Here is a 13,179-nt window from a genome sequence, read left to right on the forward strand (position 1 = left end):
GCAGAGTTAGCTCACCCAAAGATAAGACAAACAATCAGCTCCCGAGGTTCAAGAAGCCAAGTAGTTACATGGATTACAAAAACGTCTATAGAAATCGCTCCAACAGTCGCAACTAAATGAGCACGATAAACTCCAACTTCAGAGCACACGTGAAAATTGACTGCTAAATGCCTTTCAGACAATGGCTTGTTTTAAGTTAAAACAAAACTAGTTTATTTCATTTGCTCTCTCTCATAGCCCCAAAATATCAGAATTGCTGGCTCCTGGGTTATCCAAACTGAAAAATATTATTATTAAAAAGGAAAAATAAGAAAAAAAAATATGGAGAAAAAGAAAAATGAGGGGAAAAATAAAATAGTGTCACTTTTTATGCATAGGATTTTAAAGGAGGATAAAGCGCAGCCTGTATATATCAGTAGCCCTCCCATCTGCCCTCTCCTCATTTTTAAACCAAGGATTTCTCACACAGAGGACTAGAAGTATTTGGCCAATTAATAAACCAGAAAGTAAAATGCTGTATCTTAAACACATCTAACAGAACCTCATTATGTATGAGCTGACAATTAAACCATGTTTATTTTTATGTGCGATGAAAAAATAAAAACAAAAATAAATTTAATAAGCATCTTGTATTCCAATGCATTTAACCTCTTAATTAGTGCAAAATATTTAAAGAACCAGTTGTTCCCCCCCCCACATACACACACACACTCTCATTCTCCCCCTGTCTTCCCCTCTTGAAATACAAAGAGACTAATCCTAAGAAAATAATTACCGGCCTTATTTTCTGGATGCTAAATAGTCAACAATAAACTGTATATAAAGGGCATACATTAGACTCCACTTCAGTGGTAATTTCTAAAGAACTTCGTAGTGAAATTACATTGTTGCCTGCTCTCCAGTGCATTTGTACGTCATGATAATGATAATGTATCTGCTTAAAGCCCTTGACTCAGAACACATCCGAGTCACAAATCACAGATTTTATTGCTATTAACGTATATTGAGGGCTTGTACAATTAAACATTGTCAAGTATTTATGATTTACATGCTACTGCTTCAATTGGAAAACAATTACACAAGTGATGGCTCTGCTTATTATAATCAGCCTGCAATTCTTCATTACTCACTGTAGAACAGAAAAGTCACAGTTGTTTACAGTGCACAGCAGAAAGAAACCCAGGATTTTTTACAGTATCTTTTCGCAATTAAGAAACAGAGAGTGCAGCTCCTTACAGCTCTCACCTCCATTGTTCATTACCCAAAACAACACCATTGCAACATTTCTTATATCTCCACAGTGCACAACCACAAGGAAAAGTTGCACAGTAAAAATACACATTCATATAGAACTGCAAAGAACTTTCCTTACCTCAGACATTCTTACTGTGCTTATGTTTCCAGAGCTATAAACCAGTTTCCCATTCCCTCAGTGAGTTGTACAAAGAAGTACTGGAAACACTCCTGCCTGTACAAGTACTAAGGCAGAACCATCACACGCCTCTTTACTCTTGTCTGACTCTGAGCACCTCAAGGTCTGATGTATGCTCGGGCTGTGCACAGGGGAGTGAAATAAGATCCTCCCCCTTGGTGTTCTCCAGACCTACAGTACCAAGTTGTGGCCGCCTCTCTCTCACCTCCAGCCCGCGGGCCGGGCCCCCCCGGCCGGGGCAGCCCCCGCGCAGCTGGCGTGGGGAGGGCACGACACCCATCCCTCACCGCCCGGATCAAACGGAGCCTCGGGCGCTCCTAACGCGGCCCGAGGAGACTCTACCTCTGCTCCGCCAGCCTAAGTAATTCATTAAATCAATGCAGCTGACCTAAGGCCTGGTACCGGATTTTTTTTTCTTCTTCTCAGCGTGCACGACGAGCTGCGAATAACCCACGAGGTACTTAGGATTAAAATTACTTATTTTTAGCATCGCAGCGTTGTTTTTCAAATTGCGGCTGCTGCGTTATTTTTATTTTTATTTTTATTTCATTTTAAACATTTGCAGGTCTCAAAGGTTCACTGAGCGGGGTGTGTGTTTTTTAAAGCTAGAACCTTTCCCCCTATCAACTTACTTTTGAGTTTGGGCCGAATTTTAGTTCTTTTTATGAAGTTGAAGCTTCCTATTAACAGAAATACAGGTCATAAAGACAGTAGAAGAATTACTTTCCAGTAATTGGGCCAAAATCTGGTTTCAGTTATTCAGGTGTTGGGTTGCATTAATGAGTTAGAGCAGGATTTTTGTCACAGTCATTTCTCACCTATTAAAAGAAAACAAACCAAAACACCACAACAACAAAACAAAGCCCCAAACAAAACACTTCTCCCCTCCTCTCTACTCGACTTTTGCCTCCTGTAGATAATTTCTTGGCGCTCTTCTAACCCAGGAATACACTGTTCTCCGCCCAGAGACAGACATGAGCCAGTCTCATTGAACTCAGTGGGGATCCTTGCAGGAACACACCAGGCCAGGACTTGACCAGATGAATCCCTATAAGCCCATACGAAAGGCAGTGGGAAGTAAGATGGCTGTAGGGATAAGACAGCTAACGTATTATTATTGTTGGTTAATTTGTTGTCTTCTAATCCTATTTGTTATTTGCTACCTATATGCACAATGCTTAAAGAGAGAACCTAATATACATTTTTCTAAATACTGGAGTACACTTAGTGTTAAGTCCACGGCAGTAGCTGGAACCAGGTTAAAGCCAATGCAACGCCAGAATCCGGTGCCACAGAGCATGACATGAAGCATACGCTCTCCCTAAATCCCCCTGTTTCTCCACCCTCTACCTTATGTCTCCCACTCAGCTATTGAACAACACTATAAGACAGAAAGGGGGCTTTAGTTTCAGACTCCGGTGTGCCAGATACTTCTGCCAAAAACCACGGCAGGGTGAGAAGAGCCCACCCCGATGGCGGCTCAGTCCTTCCCCAGCAGAGCTCTGCGTGGTGACTCCGGTGCCACCTCTGCCCCCGGCACTGTGCTGGGGCACTTCTCTCTCCGTAGCCGGGATAGATACACGTGGATTACGCCGTCTCGTAAACTATAGGAAAAAGTGCCTGGGAAGTTGCGGCCGACATCGTGCAGTTTGAGGTGACTGTTAGCAGCCGTGTTTCAAAAGCGCGTGTTCTGTGATGAGGACAAAACCAAACTGCTCTCTCATGAGCATAACTCCAAACCAAAGGCACACCTTGGTACTAAAATCATGTTTCCTTCTTAATGAAAGAAGCAGCAATGTAACTAAAAAGGACTCTACCTGATTGAGAATTCTGCAACCAAAGTGGGAAGTGTGGCTTAAGATTACATAAACTGCCAGAAGCTCTGAACTGACTTCAAAATGATAAGTGACTAAAAGTTAGCTGTGGAGAGCTGCTCTCCCCTCTAGCCAGTTCCTGGGAAAAACCTATTTACTATCTGCCATTCTCCTGGAAGATGATCATTCTTATTATATGGGTTAACTATTCCTAGCAAACAATTTAAGACCAATTTACTTTTTACTTAATTATCTACTAATGGTCTTTTATTTTAAGCATTGTTTTCGTTATTTGAGCTTTTTCTATGAATATTTTATGGGCACATATTCATGCATTGCTCTTTTCAAACTATTCACTGGTACTGATCAGCAATATTTTAGCATTTTACTATCTGTGCACCTTTTAGTGAAATCCAACGATCTCTAGCATTATGTGACATGCGAGGCACAGCCTGTAATCTATAGGTCACCTTTTAAAGAAATACTGGCACATTAACAGCGTTTTGAGTAATTTCATCTGATTCATAGTTCAAGCTTGCTTGTACAGAACAGTTACAATGATGTGTCTTGAAGAACGACCAGAAGAGGGTGAGTCCCATAACTCTTCTTCCAGCAATAAAATCTAATGGAAAACCAGCTTCTTGTGGAAAGAAATGGGCACTGGGGCCGGACACCGGGCTGGAGCCAGAGGTCTTGGGCATCACTTGGGGATCTGCCACTGAGCTTCTATTTGACCTTGGGCAAGTTATTTCCGTTCTGATTTCTATTCCCTTCCTTCTGATTTTTTTTTCTTTTAAAATCAATTTGAGTTGTGAGCTCCTTGAGGAAACCACAGCATCTTACTGCACCCTCAGGGATAGTGCTGAGAGCAAAGGAAAGGGGTCTCCAGGTCTAAACTCCATGTTAAGTCATAACGTAAATACCTAGAATCACGGTGTAACAATGCAGCCCAAGGGAAGCCGCTTTCTCCTCCCACCTGCCCCAGCCTGTTTCTTCTTCTCCGTGTCTCAGCCTGTGTGTTCAGAGCAGCATGAATGTTAAGGGGATGTAGGACAGACTGTGAAGTGCTAGAACTACTTAACAAAATACAAGCATATCCAGAGTTTTGAGAAGAGCTCCAACACATGCAACTGACTGTAAACAAAAAGCTGCTGCTTTCCCTGATGTTATTATCTAGGATGCTATTAATCCTAGGGAATCACTACAATTGAGCCCGTGTGATACAGCACAGAAGTGCAATACAATCCCCAGGAAGATTTCTCCTAACTTTTCAACTTCAATCATCACCTGAATTTTGGTGTTTGATTCCAAAAAGAAAACCAAAATCATTCTAAAAAGAGTAACAATAAACTAATGAAGCACTGACTACATTTTAATACTAGGTTTAAGTTTGGTTTTTGCTGCTGCTTTCCCCAACAGCATGCTGCCTGCTTCACACTTCTACCAGGGTCAGCTGCAAAGCGGCATTAACCTCCGTGTCCTGCCTGCTTGGCCTGAGTTCCAAACACATAATACATTATGTCCCTCTTACTTAAATCAGTGCTGGCAAAGATCTTAGCACTAATTTAATGCTCTGCTCACTTAGTGCCTTGGAGAGATGTGTGGATTAAACATTTCACCTCTCAGAAGACACATGAAGGGATGGTCAGCCCCATGATCATGCAGATGGGTGCTCCATCACCATTCAGGGAGAAATGCCAAAAGGAGAATAAACTGCTGTCTTGGACTGAAGGGACACAACATTTTGGGGAGGTAGAAGGGAAAGAGGAAACAGACCTTGAAAACAAGGAGAGCTGAGGTGCTGTCACAAAGACAAACAAAGTTGTGGGTTTCAAACAACTTGCAAGCCCACATGTTTTTAAAATTTAACATACTTCTGCACATGAAGGTGAAGATAGTTTTAAACTTACTCTGTTACTGCATACGTTTTGAGCACTACTAAAACTACAAATAGGCCTGCTAAAGCCATAAAATACTTGATAATGTTTCTTAAGATCCATGGCAGGTCAGGCAGGGCACACCAGTTCCCATCTGAGCAACGGAGAAACTCAGGTCTCTTGTTGAGTGTCTCCGGGTAGGCTGATGTTGTAAGGTGGCCCAAGCAGGTAATAATGGGCTATAAAGAGTTCAAAACTGTTTTCCACTAACAGTTTAACCAGAGTTCAGATCTTGATCCCCGTCTTGCTATTTACATCTTCTTTAGTGCAATCAGACAAAAAGAACCCAATGAAAACAAGTTCTAATATAGTTTGGTTGTTTTTTACATTACATCCTTCTTCAAGGTCAATTTCTCAGTATGGACAGTACCGTATTTATGCAACATAGCTTAACTATGCATTGCACAGAAAAAAACTTTCTAACATACAGGTTTTTAAACATGTGAAACAGAATAAACCAAAGGACTTGGTTTGACTCCTCTGTGCCAACCACTACATTTGTTCATGTCATATCTTATTAATCTCTTCACTAATTGAGGTGGTCCTGTTGATGATACTTCTACCTCCTGCTTCTAATGATTTCTATAATTGTGTATTTTGATTCTCCTATTTTCATTTTTCGTTCTTTGCTTAAATCTTTTTGGAGATGTCTTAGGATCACCAGAAGGGATACACTACCCCACTTGACTTTCGGATAGCATTAACATACTTTAAACATGACTCTATTCCACTCTTTAGCTTTCTAGTGTTTCAGTTTCCTCCCTTTAATGCCATTTTGCACTGAGCAAAAGACACACACAACTTGTAGCTTATACTTGATGACAAACATAAATCCAGCATTTTCTCTCTCCTAATGAAAGCAATAGAGTTAATCCACTGCTCATGTACGGTGTAGTGGTGAGTTCATCCAGTTCTGTGATAACTGGGCCTTTCCGTGTAATGCTTACAATTTAATTCCAGGACCTGACAGCATTTACAAGAGCTCCAAATTATTTCTTTCCAGCACGCTCTCCTTCACATTTTTCAACAGTTTTATCTGCTTTTTAGGTGGGTTTGTTAGATTATTTCGGATAGGCTTACAATTTGGAGTCTTAATGAGTCTAAACCATGCAAGCAGCATTTCCTTCTCTACTCTCCTCAGCTTTTTAGTAAACACCATCTGACCCAATGTGGAGCCTGGAGCATCCAGTTAAACTATTAGACATTTGCAAACTCTCTGCTTGTTCCTATTGTTTGTTCTTGTCGTCTTGCCAGTTTATAATGTTAAACTAAATCCATTACCTTGCTTAGTAGCTTTCAATAGCTGGATTTCAGTATGTACAACCAAAGAGTACAAAAAAGGAAATGATAAAGAGCTTCCATGGTGACATTATTGTCTTTAAAATGTTTTGTAAAGCAGATCAACCTCCACCAAATTCAAACTTCAAGAAGAGGGTTCACAATCCAAATCTGTATTTGTAACTAAAGCTTACAAATAGGCCAAAAAAGCACCCGCTTTGAAACTGCAGCAAGAACAAGATGTCCAAATGTTCTTGGCAGCCCTGCCCATCTTTCTTTGCATGGGCAGTCTAGTTTGGGGTGGGCTTGCATGAGAGTGCACAGAATATGAACCTGCAAACCTTTGGACAAGATGAGAAGGGTGTTATCAAGTGAAATGCAATTTTCAAATATTATCTACTAACCAAACAATAATGGGAGTTGAAGTCTTTCGTTGTCAAGGGTTAAGGTGGGAGCTGTATTGGCTACACACTTCCCTTTCTGCACAATTCTACCAACCACCCTCTCATCTTGCAAGTCCTGTGAGGAGTTTAAAACCTTTAATTGCTAACTCTGTTTTAAGGAATCTACTGTATCAAACTGCAGCTCCTAACAACATCAAGTCTCTTAGAGCAAATCAGTTTTGATACTGATGTTTCTCAGAGGCGCAGCATTTAATCCTCAAATTACAACACAAGTTTTAACAGGCAGATTCTGTCTGTCACTGAGATTTAGTAATTAACAAAAAAATTCAACCCCCTTCCTAAGAGTAATGGTTTATCAAAAGAATACCAGTAATTTCAGTTAAGATATACTGATGAACCAGGCAGAAATACAATGGGGAGACAGACATGTTTACGCTATCTGATTGAAAGGGCCGAGACAGAATTCCAGAGACTCCGTGTTGTCATAAGAGGAACAGTCAGAAACCGCGTTTGTGCCCCCGGGCCAAGGGTGTGACATCGGGCCAGAGGTGTGCCCGAGTCGGAATAAAATGCCTGCCGTCAGACTGGGAGCCGCGCACATTCACATGGCTGAAGAAGGACAGTGAGCAGTAGGACATCTGAAAACAGCAACGCTGTTGGGTTTTTTCCAAAGTCAAGCGAGTTCTACCAATACAGGAGACACTTCACCTACACTATGGAGCTTCCTATTTATTTTCACAGCCTGCAGCATTTTTCTTCCTTTATTTATTTATTTTTTTCTTTATTTTTTTTAATTCCCCATTCTCTTTCTTGTAGTGGTTTTCAACCGTTTAAACGACGGCACATAATAACCAATGAGTAACATAGCAGTAATAGCAATGGTGGCAATTTTGCTTTGTTTCATGGGAGTGTTGGAGTATTATAGAGATGAGTAGGACATGGCTCAGTGGCAGACGGACAAAATGGAAGCTGAATTTTCCCTGCCTACAAGTGTTGTCAATCACACAGCCTACAGGACATTTTTTTTCCCCAAGCAATGAAATAAAAAGCAAACATTCTGTATTTTAAAATTAATTTTTGGATGAAGAATTATTGCAAAAAAAAAAAACCTCCTATGGTTTACCTGCAGAAGGTTTTTGTCTGAGCTCACAAGGTACAAATTTCTGACCAAATGGTTGAGTTTAGTGATCATGCCTAAAGTACTGTTACTACTAGGACAATCAATGTTTATTATGAAAGTGTATTTACCAGCTCTCCTACTCTGCTAAAGACATTTCAAAAACTTTATGCTTGAGCCAAAACTTTTATTCTCAGTTATGTTTTGCTGTCTACATCTCCTTATTGATTGGGAGGAAGGAATTTCAGTTCCTCTTTTACAGTGACATTCCAAGAAATCTTCCTTGAAAGGGTCACCCATCCTCCACTTAGTAGATTCCTTTAAAACTGCCTCTTTTCTTAACTTACTCCAGACATGTGCCTGTTCTTTTTATGTCTAAAATATGTGTTGAACTTTTGAAGTTTACCCAGGAGTGAAAGCAGAAGGTATAGCAATGTCCTGGAGTAGCATCTGCCTCCCCCCTTCAGCCGGGCGAGCGCATCGATGTCGGGCCGGTTTGCGGGGAGCAGGTTTGAATGGGCAGCTCCCCGGTGACACCAGACGCGGCTGCTGCAGCCGCCGCAATATCATCCACCCTTGATTGAACTTTGATTAATTTTCCAGACTTTCAGAGCCTGTGGCAAAAGGATCCGCAGCGGTAGCTGCAGCCATTAACTCCATCTTTTGCGATTTCTCCTTCTTCATTATGTTTGGGTCTTGATTGAACTTTGTTCCAAGGTAGTAGCTTTTGGCTATGGACAAGGGAGATAAGACTTCAGAAATGGAGCGCGGAAGAATAATATGTGAAAAACTCACAGTTCAAGCTGCCTGGCTAGTTGGTGGTAGTTTAGATATATCTTGATGATATGAGTGGCGTTAACAAAAATCTTGGAATTCTGGCTAACACCAGTCTAAACAACACCAACCATCACTTCATGCAGCCATAGTCCAAATGTCTTCCAACATTTGTGCATAGCGGATGCTATTTTATGATGCTGCGTTCATATAATGAATAAAATCACCATTCCTTGGCAAAGCCAGAACTTTGCAGCAGCACTTGTTTAAAATACATGAATAGTCTCAGTGGCTTCCAAAGATTATTTGCAGAGTTGCTGCTAAATGGTGCGAGCAACTATCCCACTATTTATCTGCTCAACGGGACAACTTTACACTATGGAGTCAACTCAGTGCCTGTTATATTCTCTTATCCAAAAAAGCAGTTTATCAGCCGCTAGGACAGGTCTTACACTTCTCGGGGAAAAAACCAAACCTGACAATACTGAAAATATTACACTGACTTTTTCCAAATGATCCTTCAGTGTTTTCATTACCTTACTCTCTCCCTAGTTTTTGCCACAGAATGTCTATGTACTTGGCTAGTAAAGGGAAATTTCAATTCTAAGATTTCTTCACACACACAGAAGAAGTCTGGTTTTCCTTTTTTTTTCCCCAGTTAATGCCTGGATCTACCACTGTGATACATTCTCAGAATCACTTACATCTAGTTTTATTGCCTGCTGTTGGTATTTGCCAATGGTGGTGTACAGAAATGCTATGCAGAGGTGGCTGGAGAGGTGGCTGTAGCGATCTATAGAGATTTTTGCCAGAACCTACAAATGCTGTGTAAAAGCCCCTTTCAGAGCTTGAAAAATGAAATTAACTGATGGGGAAAAAATATTAAACTATTAAGGGTGATTCAAAATCCACTATGAATCAAAGATATACATGATGTTTCCATAACACATGACACAATGGGGCTTTGTCCTTACAAGAGGCCTCTGGGCATTCCTGTGATATAAGCAATAATAGATTTGTCTCTGTGAAGCTTTGAGTTATTGTGGCACTTCCAATACAGTCAACCTTTGAAATAATTGAAAACCTGGAAATAAAAGCACCCTTTTAAAAATAAAACACATGCACGTATATACATACATACGCACATATATATAAATAAATATAATTCTTCCTTGCTTTAACCTTTTTATTCATTGCCAAGAATAGCTGGCTGAGGAATCGGCATCTGCCGTGAGCTCTCATTAATTTTCCGATGCTGCCTTGCCCCATTGCCCAGGCGGGCTCCGCAGTTCCCCTCCTCTCGCCCCCTCGCCCCTTTGCCTTCCTCTGAACCCACGATCCAGGATGCTGCTTATACAGAAAAAGAATCTCTCTGCTACCTGGTATTTTTAGGCAGACTTTTATACTGGAAATTATTAGCTTCAATGTGTTCAGACTGGAACTAAACTTGTCAGCTCAAGCTGTATCTATCTGGGTGATCTGGACACTAAACTCGGGTAAAGTGGCTGGGATGCTTATTTCGACAGCTACCAACTTTGGGAACTAAATAACTTGTGGGAATGTTTGAATGTTGCAACAGGTAGAAGGCATTCAAGAAGCACGAAGTTGCTATGAATAAGTGTTGTGTTGGCTACTGAGTCCCTTGAATTTTAGCATCCATACCGCCTGAAATGAACCTGAACAAGCACAAGCCTATTTTCAGGTGAGACCAGAGCTGCCCTGTTAATAACTTAGAAGCACTGGACTGGTTACCAGGGCTTTCCCTCCATTAATACTCTGGTTTGAAATAACAGGGGAGTATGCAGAGCATGAGAAGTGGAGAAGAAGGAAAGTGCTTCAAGACCAACCACTTTTTAGTGGACGCTTGGGAATTGCTTGGAGGAGCGCCAGGCCTAGAACAAGGTGCGAAATCATACAATTAAAAGAAGGATGGCAGGTGTAAAACAGAAGTCTCTTATGGAGCAGTGGTTTGGGGCATAATATCTGCAGGAAGCTGACGGCCAGACCGACACAGCCAGAATTGAACAAGGAGGCCTGGCAGGATTACCACGAGGAAGTAACGAACCTTCAGGTACACTAAACACACACACGGTTTGTGTCACTTTTCACAAACCTCCTTTTCTCTTTTATGTTGTCCTAGTGTTAAAATAAACCATACAGCGGTGGTAAGAAGGAGCCTGAGGCTCCTATAGAGAAGAGCTGAGTGGTCATTGCCCTATAGGATGTAAAGCAACTATACTGCAACAGCGTGCACTGGAGCAGCATGGGGTTAATGGGAGCTGGGGGTCACTTTTGATGCCTTTTGCAAGGCTCAGACAGGTGTCCCCTCCTGCTGAGGGCCCCCCCAAGCTAAAGGACTTTATCCTGCCTTTGCATGGCCAATGTGACTTGTGTCGCTTGCTTCAAGGGAAGCACAATCAAGCCCTCCAGCAGTAACTGTGAGACATTTTATTAGTCCGGCCACATGCCTTGTTCCAAAGCCTCTGGCTCGTCATAAATTTTTCTGCGTTAAACTCTTCACCCAAGTATGGCTCTACAATATGCAGCTTGCCCAACAGATCCTTAAGATGATATTCTTTTTGAACCGTCTCTTCTACAAGCAGGAGATGCGGCCGGCACGCAGCCCCTGTCACTCTCTGGTAAAGGAGCACTAAACGTCTGCATTGAGTAGAGAAAAACCCGAATAGGGAAAAAAACCTAAACTCAACATAAGCATTTAGTGCTGTCTTCTTTCTGAAATCACTCATGATAACACGCTGTGTCACTCTCAGCACTATCTTTATTAAAAAAACTGTTGCAATTTTAAATAGAAATTAAATACTTCTGATCTTTAATTTTCTCTATAGTAAAGAAGGACTAATAAGAAGGAAATGCCTTTTTTCGACTCTGAATATATTTAAATCCTCATTGGTATAAGTCAGTTTAGTTCCAAAAAATGCAATTTCTACCAGGTCTATAATAAAATCCATATACCTCCGAGGCCTTTTTTTTTCAAGTCATTTCAATGCATTTTATTAAAAAAGCACCAATAAAACATCACAACCCTCACTGTAAACATGGCATTATCTCCCTTTTACAAAACAGCAGATTCGGGATGTACCCAAAGTTAAATAATAAACCTGTGCCAGAGCCAGCCTGTCCTTCAGGCAGTTCTGTGGCTTCATCCTCGTCCCAAGAACAGCACTTTTTCCTGACAACCATTTTAGCAAGTGAGTGCCAATTGCTGCTCACAAATATAGCAGACTACAGGCCCAGGCTCAGCTTTTACAAACTCTTCCTCTATAGACTGAGAAAAGATGCCTTTGAGCAGAACCATCATATTATACTGGCCAGTAAAGAGAAATAGTAGAGCCTTTGCAATACATCTATTTTTAAAAATTGGCTTCTATAGAAAGCTCTAAAAACTCATTTCTAGCCATTGAAATCGTGTATTCTCTTTATCAAGGTGTTTTCTCCATACTCCAAACTAGATTATCTGGATGACATTCATTGTGAAGCATCCGCCTCACAGAATGTGAAACACGTGTTTATAGGGGAGGAGGGATGCGAGCTGCTTTTATATACAGATTTTGTGATGTAAATAAGCTGTTGGAAAGCCAAGTTTGTGAAAATGCCAATATTTGGTGCTCCTTTAGTCTAATTAGAAGCTGCTCTGCACAGCAGCCATTAGCAGTAGAACACGCTGCTTACTTACCAATTAAAGTGTTACATCGCACCTAGCCAGTTATAATTAGAAAAACTCACACAATGAGCGTAAATAAATGACAGTTGTGATCAGGAGTGCAGCAGATACCTACTTTATTATCTCTCTAGTAAACAAGCACAGGTTGAAACAACAAGTGTTTACCAAAGACCTGCAGTTGCAAATTCACTTTTCCACCCTGTCCCACCTATCACCCAAAAGTAGCTCTGGAGAGATCAACTCTAGAAAAACAGGTTCTCTTTTCACAGCACACTCGATCCCTTGCGTTCCCTGATCTTGCCGAATATGATCTCATTTACCAGAAGAAAAAAAAAGACAAGACAAAAAGATGGCAGTTTTAGCGATGTGTACACCTTCCCATGTGAGAACTAAACTGAATCCATATGGGAACCGAACTGAGACCTATCAACTTTCACTTCTCCATGGTGGAACAGTTTCCAGTCATCATTACTGAGGTTAAAGCAAGACAATAATCCATCTTGTTTTAAAATTATCTGCACTGTGTTTTGTGAAATTCATTCTGCTGTGCAATGATCTCATGGAGAAGAGTGATGAGCCACAGGTTAAGTTTTAAATGTCAACATTTTCTCTCTGTGGAACAATGATGGTTTTTATTTGTAGAAGATCTATATTTCATCTCTTTATGTACAGCAACACCAATACACCATTGGAACAAACATCACATGTTTCTTTGCCCACTTATATAGCCATGCAAGTGAT

This window comes from Nesoenas mayeri (genome assembly GCF_963082525.1).
Source record: "Nesoenas mayeri genome assembly, chromosome: 11".
Classification (NCBI taxonomy): Eukaryota; Metazoa; Chordata; class Aves; order Columbiformes; family Columbidae; genus Nesoenas; species Nesoenas mayeri.